Here is a 13,187-nt window from a genome sequence, read left to right as displayed (position 1 = left end):
ATGTGTGGAAGGCAGCATCTTAACCCTTACATAAAATGTCTACCATATTTTTGCATAGTTTAAGGTATATTGTCTCTGATAATCTTTTTACAATTTCAATATATTTTTATTTTGTTTCAAATACTTTTCTTAAAATCTACCGGCTTTTGGTATGTGTTTTACTGTTTCATATAGCATTTCCTCTAATTTGCATTCATTCTTCTACAAATGCAATTCTTAGTAACCTAAAATTCTAGAGTCAAAATCCTTTCAAAACATTATCTTATGCTCCACAAACACTAGTGTGTTTGTGACAATTGCTACTTTCAGTGTGTTATATTCTTCCACAATGTTATTTTTCATTAAACCATAATTTCTTTTTGAAAGATATTGAGCGAATGCCTTTAAAATTAGATATATTTACTCAAATAATTATCTTTTAATGTCTTTTTATTCATTTCCATCTGGCATTATTTTCCTGCTTGTAAATGAATAGTTATTGCAGAGAAAGGGTGTGTGTGTGTGTGTGTGTGTGTGTGTGTGTGTGTGTGTGTGTGTGTTTGAGAGCGAGAAACTTCTCTCTTCTGGTTGATTCTTAAAACACCCACAATTAGGATGAGCCAGATTACATTCAGGAGCCAGGAACACCATCTGCATCTCAGACTTTTGTGGCAGGGTTGCAAATATGCTAGGTCATTATTTACTACCTTCACAGATATATTACCAGGAAGCTGACTTAGCCCATTACAGTTCACCCTAGAAGATCTCTTTCCACAATTTCTGTACCATGACACTTTTGGTGATGAATTATGTTTCCATATCTATTAATGTCTTTAGTTCATGGTTATTTTAAAACTATATTTTGGATATAGAATTTTATATTGACAATTGTTTTCCATTAAATAATCCAAAAATATTACTAAATCATCTTCTATGTTAAATTACTCCAAAATATTTAACCTGAAATAATAATAATAATATTCAGTATATAACAGATTTTTTTCCAATTCATGGTTTAAATGAATCAGTTCTCCCAACTTTCAGTAGATATGTAGTGTTTTTTTTATTATTTTCTTGTGATTGAATTTTTTTAAGCTCTTAAAACTTTAAGGTTACAATGTTAATAGAATAAGACACATTTTCTGGATAGTTTATCTTTACACCATTCTTCTTACCACCAGCACACCACATCTCTTTCTTTCTGGAAATTTCAAAATTCTAATTTATTCTATTTGAGATTGTTTAACATTATTTCACGTCTCACTGATGTTTTGTTCTTTTTCAAACACTTTATTTCTCTATATTTTATCTTTAATGATACCCCTAGATGTTTTAAATTAATCTTTATGTTAAATCTAAACGTTCCGGTAATTCCTTTTGCTTTATTATAATGTTCAACTATAAAAAGTTATACTTGATCTTGTTAGTGAAATGCAGGTTGTTATCAAACATTTTGGGTATTGCAGTGCAGCCATAGCAGCCACAGCAACAGTGAAAGTGCTTGATTGCAATTACCTGCTCATTCTAAAGTTTATGTCAGTCTGAAACAGTTTTCAAAAGTCATTTCCTTTTTGCTTTGACACTAGAGATAGAGAATGTTACTGTATACTTTCTGATTCCTGAATATCAACAGCAGAAATGACTGACCGAGGCGTGGGGCTATGAGCATGAACTCACTACTGATGTCCCGCATACATGCTGAGGAGCAAATTACTGGAGCTGTCACCTGCCTCCTCTTGGGTTTCCATTACTAGGAGGCTGAAATCAGGTACCTGGGACAAAAGAGAACTGGACCCAGCTATTCCAATATGTATTCAAGCAACTTAACAGTGTTTTAAATAATCTGCCAAACACTCAAACATGACTTTTGAGGGGGTGGGTATTCTTTAAACAATATGATAAAAAATGCTTTCCTGTTTCTTTGCATGTCTAGCCTTTCTTAACAAGGAAAGACACTTTCAGTTTATCTTGGTGAAGGCTTCATAGTTTATTTTCTTAATTGTTTCTGAAATCGGAATACAATTAATTCACCTTAACACATTTCCACTGTTGAGCTAGGTGAGTGTGATCTTCACTGCAGAGGGGATAGAATATGTGCACTGTTAAGCCAGGATCTCTCCCTGCGCTTTTGCCTGTCCATCTAGCTCTTGCGTTTCCGGCTCTGTAAGCACCTGGTGCACTTGTTCAAATTCATCAAGGTAGTTCTTCCCTACATGGTAGTGGCTTACATACTTACGTAACAACAAGAACACTTGGTTAAACACTCAAACATACTTCAGCTATGCAGATAATCTCCCCCGACAACCCACACATTTTCATGTCCCTGGTTTATTAGCTCATTTCCTGAAAAAAGGAAATGTTCCAGGCGTTTGTTTCCTTCACTCCAGTGCTTCACCTATCGGCCCTTTTTATTATTCTAAGCCATGAAATTTTTGCAGACTTATTCTGCATGTTTGTCAGCTGTTAGAGGCCACCCTCCAATAATGCCTGAACTCTAGTGATTTAATGTTTTTTTTTTATTTTATTGTTTCTAGGGGTAACATGAATCTGATTTATTTTTGAATACTTATTATAGATACACACACATATATTAATCTGCAATTGTTACGTCATTTCCTGGACTTATTTTTCATGTGTCACTCCAACTACATGTGTTTATTTTCTTTAGACTGAGCCATATATATTTTCTCATCATCAGAATATTAAAAAAAGCAGAGGGAGAGATATATTAATTGACAATAGGAGAAGCACTTCTTGAAAAACAAGCCACTGTAATCGACCTTGCTTTCTGCTCTTAAGTCAATAATATGTGCAAATGTTGCTGTCCTATGAATAGGTGCCTTTTTATTTGTAGATTTAGATTTTACACGTCCATCCTTGAATCTTCAAGGTAGGTCATTGGATTAAATTTGAATCTTTAAATCACAAAATATTTTACTAGCAAGAAAATATAATGTTCTAGAACAATAATTTATTAATATATTCATGTTTTGATGAACTGCAGCCTGATTCTTTGCAAAAAATTCTGCTTTCTCTGTTGTGAGAAAGCTGACAAAGACAATTGATTAATTAGAAGTTTCAGTAAAACCCTGATAGATCTTAAAATCCATATTTAGTATAATATTTTTGAGATGTTTATTTATTTTATGGGCAGAGGGAAGCAGGAACGAGCTGAGGAAAGCTGAAATCGGGAACTCCACTTAGGACTCTCATATGCGTAGTGAGAATTCCAGGGCTTGAGCTGTGCTGTACTGCTTCCAGGCACGTCGGCGGAGAGCTCTAACGGAGGCAGAGTAAGCAGATTCAGTCCTGCCCATAGCTGTAGGATGTGAGTGTCCTAAGTGCAGACTTAACCTACGGCATCCCGACATTTGCCACTGTACACAATTACAGATAATGCACTTATGCAAAGAACATAGGTTATCTCTGATAAATTCCCATTTAATGTGAATATTCATTTTAATCATCTGCATTGTCTAAATGCCTTATTTAACACATTTATACACATTATTTAACAATTACACAAAATAGTCAATATATTCTGTACCTATTTAAGATATTATATTTAGAATATTTTAAATGTTTAATTCATTAAATAAGATTGGCAACAAAATGCACGTAGGTTGGATTCGCTCAGTGAGAGAAAAAAACAAATAAAAAAATCAAGCAATCACAAACAGAAATCTTCACTGAATTAGGCAAAAAGAAAAAAAATTCTTTGCCAAATAAGTTTTTTTTTTTTTTTGATTCATTTTGTGCAAACTGCAAGGAAATGTATTAAGTGAGCGTTTTTCCTTGAAGGGAGTGCTAGCTGCTCTTCGTGCTGCGACTTGGCAGTCTGCTCAGCTTGTTGATGTTATACACTCTGGGTATGAGAGATAGAACCAATCACAATAACGCTTTTTGAATAATGTACACAGTAATATATAGTTTAGCTCGAAGAATTAAAAAACTGAAATGAATTGGATATTCTCATAGCATCATAATGTGTTTAGATAGATTATATATTTATAAACTCCAAATACATTTTATAATAAGTTACATATTATACAAATTTGAATTTTTATGTAATTAAATAAGACTAACCTTCTCTAATGTATCTCCCCTTTCTCAATTATTACCAATCATAAATTATTGGTGTTAAAAAGTCAATATATATAAGCAGGAGATCATCACGTGGTTATTTACATAATATAAAAAAATACAAAGGAATGATTTAAAACGGTTAGGTGCTGAAGTACAGGTGGTGATAATTTCCACATAATTTTAAGTATCTATCTCACTGTGTGTTTACATGCATTGAATCAAACAAAAATTCAGAATAGTTCTTCCAGTTGCCTTTTCTTTTTTTTTTTAAAGATTTATTTTATTTTTATTACAAAGTCAGATATACTGAGAGGAGAAGAGATAGAGAGGAAGTGGAGCTGCCAGGATTAGAACCAGCGGCCATATGGGATCAAGGCAAGGACCTTAGCCACTAGGCCACGCTGCCAAGCCCCCAGTTGCCTTTTCAAAGGTATGTCTGCAGAAATAAATTAAGTTCATTAGGAACAGGAAAACTGAGTATCAGAATCACTTAATGGCTACAAGGAGACAATTAGAGTCATCACTACGAATTGCTTCATTGTGATTAGAATCACATTTTCATTAGTTTTATAAATGCTCCAATGTATCCTATCAGAATTGTATTCCAATGGTTATCATTCTGGATGGTGCCAAGTTCAGCTAATTAAGGTGAATATGACCAAATTTCATTTGCTTAAATTTATCATCATTAACTCTTCAAATTGTAGAAAAATAGCAGCATTTTGGGTTAAATTCATTTTATTTTAATTGGAATTCTCTTTAAAAATTTAGTTTTATCAGGAACTCAGAGTTCCAGAGAGAAAGACGGAATAGAGAAAGATCTTACATCACAGGGTTACTCCACAAATGGCCAGAGCTGAGGTGATCCGAAGTCAGGAGACAGCTGCTTCTTATGAGTGTCTGTTTGGGTGCAGGACCCCAAGGCTTTGAGCCATTTTCTACTGCTTTCCCAGGCCATAAAGCAGCGAGCTGGATGGGAAGTGGAGCACCTGGGACAAAAACCAGCATCTATATGGGATGCTGGCGATTGAAGGCAAAGGATGAGCCAATTGAGCTGTCAAGCCAGATTGTAGTAAACTGAACTTTTAAAATGCCCCCTTTCTGCTTTTCCAGGACATATAATTACTCCCACTTTTTATTTCTATCACTTTTTATTTCTTTAATACATCCATTTGTCTGTACCAGTGACGTCTTACAGAAACTCTAACTTCAGCTCAGTTATTTTAGTGCTTATTTCTGAAGTCTTCCATTCTTTTTAAATTTATTCAAAAATTATTTGGTTTTTAAATTTACATGAGTCATTTGTATTATTATTATTATGATTATTGCTATTATTATTTTGTGATATAATTCCATAGGCTCTGAGCTTTCCCTTCCTCCCTCCATAAGTCCCCATGACCCCGCTGATTTTTTCTACATTAATATAATAGTATTATAAACAGTCATAGTTCATTCATTCTATTATCTAAATGTATCCTGACATCATAAATATGGACAATTGCAGTGTTCAACAGCTTATTGTCAAGATATATTTAACAGCTTAATTGAGAATCCATCTTCGATTTGGAAGTAAAGATGCATACTGCATTCTGGCTTCACATCTGGATATGATATTCTCTGTAACACAGTTAAAGAAAGTCTGAAATCTGTCCCCAGATTCCTGTCATTCCTATTGTACTCACATCTGGTTCACACCACACATAATTGTGTGCCCAGATCTATCTGCATGATTGTGATTTAAATATTCAAATGCTAAATGAGATTCAAATATTCTCCTGACTCCCCCCAAAGCAGCAAGATCATGCCCCATCATCCTTTTGGTATGAAATTCCTCTGAGGCGTATATAAGATTCAATTCATCGTCACCTTTCATTTGAAGAATGTTCTGACAGCATTAGAGAGAGAGACAAGATATGGGGATTATGGAAAAATACATCAGATTAACAGGATTAACCATCAGTGGAAACTAATAAGTGACCTTGTGTATAATCTGGACATCCAAACAGAATTCAAACTTCCCTTCCCCCAAATGATACATGATTTCTAGAGAACAAAGAAAACCCCTTTCTTGTTTGAATATGTATGAAATGAGTCCCCATGCCAAGCATAAGGTGGGCCAACAGTGGCTAGTGTTTACTTCCTCCCATATAATAGATTGCAATTGGCACATGAAAACTAGCAATGTATCGCTAGCCTATCTTGGCTCAGATCTCTCTTACATTGTCTCGCTTTCAATAGTGAACCATGTCACTCTTTTGTGTTCTAGGAATTATCCCACTTATTATTTTTTTAATATGAAGAGTCACAGAAAGATAGATGGAAGGCATGAAGAGCAAATACAACTCTTTTAAATAAAACAATGCTTGGAACAAAACAAAATCTAAAAGCCAGATACAGTTCTGTAATAGAATGTGGTTCCATGATAACTTAGGTAACATGTTATATACCTCACTGAGGAGATGATGAAAGAAGTACAGGTTTAATTTAAAGGCTTTTCCATGCACAGCATGCTGAAAGAGAAGGATGCACTGCATCAACTATAAACCCCTTTTTCCTGTAACAGAGAAAGGAATGAAACCACAGGAGAGCCAACAGATGCAATGCAGGGCATCCTGGGAGAGCACGAACAACTGCAGGTGCATTTTTGTCTTCTAGGATACTGGGAAGTGCAGGATGAGTTCAGGAGCTTGACATACACACTCATAAAAATGGGTTCTGAGATGTTGTTAGAGTATTGGCAGGACTAGCGGTGCCTCTCCAAAGTTGATTCTAGTGACATGATGGCTGATGATATCCAGTAGTGCCTTGATGAGATAACTGTCTCTGTGGGAATATGCCTTGGATTGACATGTGCTTTAATGATACTTTTTCTCTTTGGGGTACCTGAGCATCTGTTTCTACAAAATCTGAGTTGGGGGGCTCAGGGGCAAAGGAGTATCTAAGTCAGTAAGATGGCTACTAACAGTCAAGGTCAAGTTACAGGTGACGGCCAAGGACAGAGTCCTGGGCGAGAATCAGGGCAGGGGTCAAGTCGTTTCAAAGAAAGACTAATTGGCCAGGGCCATTTCGCTCACCTAGCCATGGCCTATATGGAGTGGCTTCCACAGTCCTGCTCCTAGTAATTGGCTCCTAGTTTCTCTCCTCCTGGAATTCCTGAAATTCCTGGCCTGAGGCTATCCCTTACCCTGTATAAGAATCTGCATTTTCCCCAATAAATCAGAACTGCTTAGACAGAACCCCTGCCCGTCTGTTTGTCTCTTGCGGATGGGGAGGCTGGGTGGCACGCAGCAGGCTCACCCTCTTCAGCAGCGGGGTACTAGAGGAATCTGTGTGGGAGACCCTGCATTGAGTAAATAAACATAAAATCATACTTGCATAGTGATACTTATTTCCCTACCTGCCATGATGTGTTATTTCTGTGGGATTTATATACCAAGAATGGCAGTGTTGAGAAACTTCCCGTTAATTTGAATGCATATATATTTAATGTGGTACCCTAGTTTCGATGGGGGTCACGGGATGAAAGTCAGCACTGAATTGCTAGAGATAGGATGGATGTGATTTCTGTAGCAGAAAACAGACCACAGCTTTAGTCAGACCGGAAGGACTTAAAACGATACCTAACTGATTATATGGGTTCTTCTGGATAATTCATAATTGTAGTGAGTAAAAGAACAACCTGAGAATGGTAATTAAGAATTCTATTTCTTGTAAAGTGAAAATTGTGTAGGACTTGTGAAGAGAAACTTGGTGAATTTTAAAGAGAACGTCACATCTCAGTTCTGAAAAAGAGTGAAATCTGAGCCCTTTGGAGGGAAAACCGACTGCCTCTCCATCAGCAAGTGGCAGGCAGCCTTTGTCTTCATACTTGTGAATTGAAAAGCCTTGATCAGTACAGTGTGAGGCTCTGCCGTTGCCTAAAAAGGTGCAGTGCCTGAACTCAATTAGTGACCAATATATATTGGTGTATCTCCAGTGGCAAAATCTGTATGTCCATTAATCCAGGAGTGGAAATATATTTTGTTACTTTACTCTCCATTATGAGCTGCTGATAAAATGTCTTCTCTCCTTGCTTGAGGAGTTGGGTTCTGCCAGTTTTACTGACCCTTCTGTTGAAGGTGGCTTACTGTCACCTAGAATTGAACAGGATCCAAGTTCAACAAAGGGTTTTTTTTATGCAACCCAGATCATCATTCTGAGTCCAATTGAAGTAATGGATATTCTGTGGGTAGCTTCACTTAAATTTATTTTAATAGGATTTTATGGAAAATTATAGAAAATCATTTTTGTAAGTGACTTGCACTATTATAATTTTGTATTTTATAGTATTATTATTAGGCTCCATGATAGAGTTTTGTAGGTATAGGGATTTCCCTCTCCATCTGCACTTTCTCTCTTCCCATTCTTGCCCCACCAGAGATTTCCCCAACATTGGTACAGTACTATCCTTCAGTAGTCGTCACAAGTACAGTATTCTGCTGTTTAAGTGTATCATAACATTGTACGTATTGACAATGGTGATAAACTTAGTATCATATTATCAAGGCATACTAAGTAAAAAGATCTTCTGTCTGCTGCTTCCCGACTCAAGTGGCTAAAATGGCTGTAGCTGAGCCAATCCAAAACCAGGAGCCACAAATTTCTTCTGTGTCTCCCACATGGGTGCAGGGATCCAAAGCTTTGGGTCATAATCTACTGCTTTCCTGGACCACAGGCAAGGAGCTGGGTGAGAAGTGGAGCAACCGGGACACAAATTGCCACTCATCTGGAGCCCAGCTCAAGGATTTAGCCACTGAGTCATCATCCTGGGACCCTAATGTTTCTAATATGAGCATTCTTTCATACAATTCCAAGATCTCTAAGAACTGCATAACAAAATCATGTTAGCATTACATCAAACACACTCTCACATACTTATTTTGTGGTTGTCAATGTATTATTAAAAGAATCATATCTACTTGAGTATTATATTTAATTCTCAAAGTTACAAGAACACTGAGAATAAAAAACATATTGCACAAAATGACAAAATATGAATTTTTCTTCGCTATAAAAATGAAATTTTTATTTATTTTCTTTCATCTGAACCACATGACTGTAAAAAATGAACTTGTGCTGCTATATTTTTTAATCAATAATTTTGCAGCAATAAAGAAAAATTTAAATCATGGTTGCTTCATGACATAGCTTATTTTGCTACTGAAAATTCCCACATTTAGTTTCTTAGGATTACCAAAATCTGTAAACATCTTTCTCCTAGAACTTTTTCTCAAGCTTGTAAACTGTGTCTTCTTTGCCTTGGTAATGATATTCTTAAAATGAAAACCTGGAAAAGTAGATGCTGCCAAAACTGCATCATTTTTGGGTTATAAATGGCAGGGATAATTGTGTATATGTATGTGTGTCTGTGATTATATATATATATATATGCATATATATGATATATATACAACAATGTTGCACACTTGTAAGTTGGTCAGCTACCAAAAATTAATAATTGCATATGATATATCAGCCTTTGTAGGAGGCAACTTTGCATTAAAAATAAATAAATCTTAAAAAAAAATTAAGCAGGTCGTAATTTTACCACAGGCAGTTTGCTAATCTATATTAAAAAGGATAAAAGATTTTTTTAAAGAATTATTTTTATTTTTCCTGTAGAGTCAGATATAAAGAGAGGAGGAGAGACAGAGGGGAAGATTTCCTTTCTATGATTCACTCCCTAAGTGGCCGCAAAGGCTGGAGCTGTGCCGATCCGAAGCCAGGAGCCTGGCACTTAATCTGGGTCTCCCACATGGGTGCAGGGTCCCAACACTTTGGGCCATTCTCGGTCTGCTTTCCCAGGCCACAACCTGGGAGCTGAATGGGAAGTGTGGCCTCCGGGATTAGAACCAGTGTCCCTATGGATTCCCTCAAATACAAGGAAAGGACTTTAGCCACTAGGCTTTCGCACTGGACCCGTAAAAGAAAGATTTTAAGCATATCTTATGCAAATCCCAGACGAGTGAACAGGTATTCTGAAGCTGTAACCTGGATATAAGACATGTTTCTTGAACCACTGAGGGGATACTCATGTATTTCAATAATGTCAAATGACATGGAGGCATTTTCATGAGGATTTGATCGCAAAGAAAGTTTGCTGTCTCAACTGGAAGAATGTTGATGAGAATTCTGTTATTTTTATTCTTAGTACATTGAAACTGTCGATTTTGAAATAAAGAGTATACATGTCTTAAGGTATGAATACCTCCTTTGTCTATGTAGAAATTGTTTATATCAGGTGTCCAGAGCAAACAGAATTCCAGAATTCCACTCCAACATGCTGGTTGTAGAATTTGATTTATATCTACTTCGGTAGTTGTTCAGCTATTGATTATAATTATGCATTAGTCTGAAAAAAATCAGAAGAAGAAACAAAGTGCGTGTAATCTACATGTGTATCTCCAACAGTAAATCATACATTTATTGACAAATAATTTTGTAAAATCATGTATTTAATGGGGCTAATTCATACGATTCCTATCTAATGAGGCTTTTTTTCCTCATGCAGAATAGATTGTGTAGATCAGCAGGTTTGATTTGGTCTTCCTTGTTAAACACTCAATGAAACAGCTCACAAGCATTTGTCTCCCTTATGACGCAGCTTGGAAAGAATGCTGCTTCTGTAGAATGACACATCAAGACGCTCTCGTAAGAACGGATAATGGCCAACCCTTCCCTCCTACTTCACCTTGATAAAAAACATTCTCTTCTTATTATTTAAGGACAAAAATAAATTGTGGAAACTCAAACATCAATGTTTAGGGAATCAAAGTGTTTTTATTTCCAAATATTCTATAACTAAATATGGAAAACACATTGACTTTTTAATATAAGTGGATATTGGTAGCTATACGTAGGTTAATGCTGTAACATAATGAGGCATTTGACACCAGATAGGAGTTTTCCAAACGATTGAATCATTCACTTGGGTTAATTTATTTTTTATTTCCTTGGGCAGGAAATTTATTTGACACAGGCTCAAATACACTTTTTTTGAATTGTGTAGTTATGCCAGTAACATCTGGAAGTTGAGGATATCTATGCATACATTTCAGCACACCTTAAATATGTACTTTACAAAGATCTATGATAAATTATTCACTTTCTGATAATTTCAGTTGCAGGTATGTTTTGTGCATTCCAGCTCTAAAGAATTGTCACAGATTTTTAGTCATCATGATTCTTAAAAAACATAATGGAATTTCACTTTTCTTTTTTTAAAATTTCTTTATTAAATTACATTGTATTATGTGACACAATTTTATAAGTACTGGGATTCCCCCCACCCCTCCCCTAACCCTCCCCCATGGTGGATTCCTCCACCTTGTTGCATAACCACAGCTCAAGTTCAGTTGAGATTCCTTCATTGCAAGCATATACCAAGCATAGAGTCCAGCATCTTATTGTCCAGTTAAGTTCAACGACTTCTTAGGGAAACCTTCTGTGGTCTGAAGCTAGAGCCAGCAGAATATCATCCTGATCGATTAAAAGCCCCAACATAACATCAGCAACAATTTACAACGTTATGTAATTAATTGACATAGTATTGAGTAACTAATATGCTAAAAATAAATGCAAGTTCTTAACCACATCCTGTGACTACTTCACTAACATTTCAATTTTAGTTTGTATACAATGGGTTCTATATATCTTAAAATAGCTATAGATTACTGTTCAGCTGTCTTGTGTCTATTTTCTTTATAATATTTAGCCTTATACAACATTGAAGCATAATTTTGCTGAACCTGGCTTTTTTTCGGGTAGTCTAGACTGGCTTTTCTTGCAAAGTTTAAACCAAGATTCCATATGGAGGAACATGATTTTCATTGTATAGCACTGTGATTGGAATTAACATTTACTCTATGTATGTATAAATAAAACGAGGGGTATGATTGATATATCAAACACTGAGGCTCATTAATTTCTATTAATTTAAATTTTATTTAGTTTTCTTCCCTAATGAGGGAACTGAAAATGGACATAATTTCCCAAAAAGGAATCCTGAGATATTGATTAAGACAAGAATAAAATGTGACTTAGAAATATAAGGGAAAACAGCTAATTAAATCTGTCTTTTACTAGCACTATAAAATTTTCTGAAATTACAGCAATGGTATATTGAAGCTTTTCTTTTCTAGTTTAATGCTGGGGCTTTTTTTTTTTTTTTTTTTTGTCTTTACTTTCTTTTAGTTTATCTGGGGGAAATAAACAGTTCAGGTTAGTCCAGGTGCTTATGTACTGAAGCAAGCTTTTAGAAACCTACGTTGTTAAACAAGCTAAGTCAGCTTTTAAGCTTATTGTTTATATATCTCTTAGATAATAATCCACTCTTTCCCCTGTTGCCTCTCATGGGAAAAAACAAAGAAAAGGAAAGGAAAGGAAAGGAAAGGAAAGGAAAGGAAAGGAAAGGAAAGGAAAGGAAAGGAAAGGAAAGGAAAGAAAAGAAAAGAAAAGAAAAGAAAAGAAAAGAAAAGAAAAGAAAAGAAAAAAAAAAAGAAAAGACAAGACAATCAAAGGATTGAAGTTTAAATCCCAGGAATTTGCTTTTCCTAGGGAGGAAGATCCTTTGAAAGAAGAGAGTACTCCCAAAACACACACAGACACACACACACACACACAAATTAGAATAAATAGAGAACAACAAGGAAGGCTTAGAACCAGATAGGAAACAGTCAGCCTGGACTCACACTTACCTTACTAGGTAGGACACAAAGATTAGTTAATCCTCAGTAAGGTATTGAAGATTTCTCTGCACACTTCTCCTAAAATTGTTCTGCACTTCAACTGTTGACATAAGCATTATTAGAGGTATAAGTCAGTTTAGACTATCCTAAAATCTACCAGGTTCAGCAAAATTATGCTTCAACACTATAAACTGCTAAATACTAAAATGAAACTAGACACAAGACAGCTGAATAGAATCCTATAGCCATTTAAAGTGTATAGCAGCCGGTTCTGTGTATAAACTAAAATTGAAATATCAGTGAAGTAGTCACAGGATGTGGTTAATAACTTGAATTTTTTTTTACCATATTTGTTACTCAATACCATGTCAACTAATTCCATAATGTTGTAAATTG

The sequence above is a fragment of the Ochotona princeps genome, chromosome 3 (genome assembly GCF_030435755.1).
Source record: "Ochotona princeps isolate mOchPri1 chromosome 3, mOchPri1.hap1, whole genome shotgun sequence".
Lineage (NCBI taxonomy): Eukaryota > Metazoa > Chordata > Mammalia > Lagomorpha > Ochotonidae > Ochotona > Ochotona princeps.
Note: the sequence above shows the minus strand (reverse complement) of the source record.